Source organism: Anoplophora glabripennis, unplaced genomic scaffold (assembly GCF_000390285.2).
Source record: "Anoplophora glabripennis isolate ALB-LARVAE unplaced genomic scaffold, Agla_2.0 scaffold474, whole genome shotgun sequence".
NCBI lineage: Eukaryota > Metazoa > Arthropoda > Insecta > Coleoptera > Cerambycidae > Anoplophora > Anoplophora glabripennis.
Window position 1 is genome coordinate 405581 of NW_019416603.1, and position 816 is coordinate 406396.

Sequence of the window (816 nt, forward strand, 5' to 3'; positions counted from 1 at the left end):
GCAATACTATAAATAAAGCCTAGTCTATAATTCTCTACTTATATATTAAATGTGATATTGATATTATCATCATTCTTGAGTAGTTTGTAGAGCCAAATGCTTCGAACAGCAAGAAAATCAGGCAGTGGTATATTAAACTCTGTTATAAATAATTTACCAGTAGAGCTCCATATTCCAGGATATAAATTTTGTGGTCCTGGTACAAAACTTGCGAAGAGATTAGCAAGAGGTGATGTGGGTATTAATGGTTTAGACGAAGCTTGTAAAGAACACGACGTGGCTTATAGCAGAGAGAAAAACTTGGAGCAACGACATAAGGCAGATCAAATTTTGAGCGAGAAGGCTGTGGAGAGATTTAAATCATCAAACGCATCTGTAGGAGAAAAGGCAGCAGCTTTGGCTGTGGCAACAGCAATGAAAGCTAAAGTTAAATTAGGAATGGGATGCGTTAACGAAAAAACTAAGAAAAGAAAAAGTAAAACTGGTAAACGTAAAGTGAAATCTAAAAAAGTTGGGGGATCATTAGCATTTAAAGATGTAGCAAAGCAAGCACGAGTAGCGTTAAAGGGTAAAAATGTGAAGAATATGAAAGATGCTATTAAAGTTGCATTAAATGCTGTTAATAAAATTAAGAAGAAGAAGAAACATATTAAAGCTGCCCGAGTAATCCCAATACCTAAGACAGGAGGATTTCTACCACTAATCCCATTATTTGCAGGCTTAAGTGCGCTTGGTGCTTTAGGTGGTGGAGCAGCAGGAATTGCAAAGGCTGTTAATGATGCCAAAGATGCAAAGCAAAAGCTTGAAGAAAGTAAA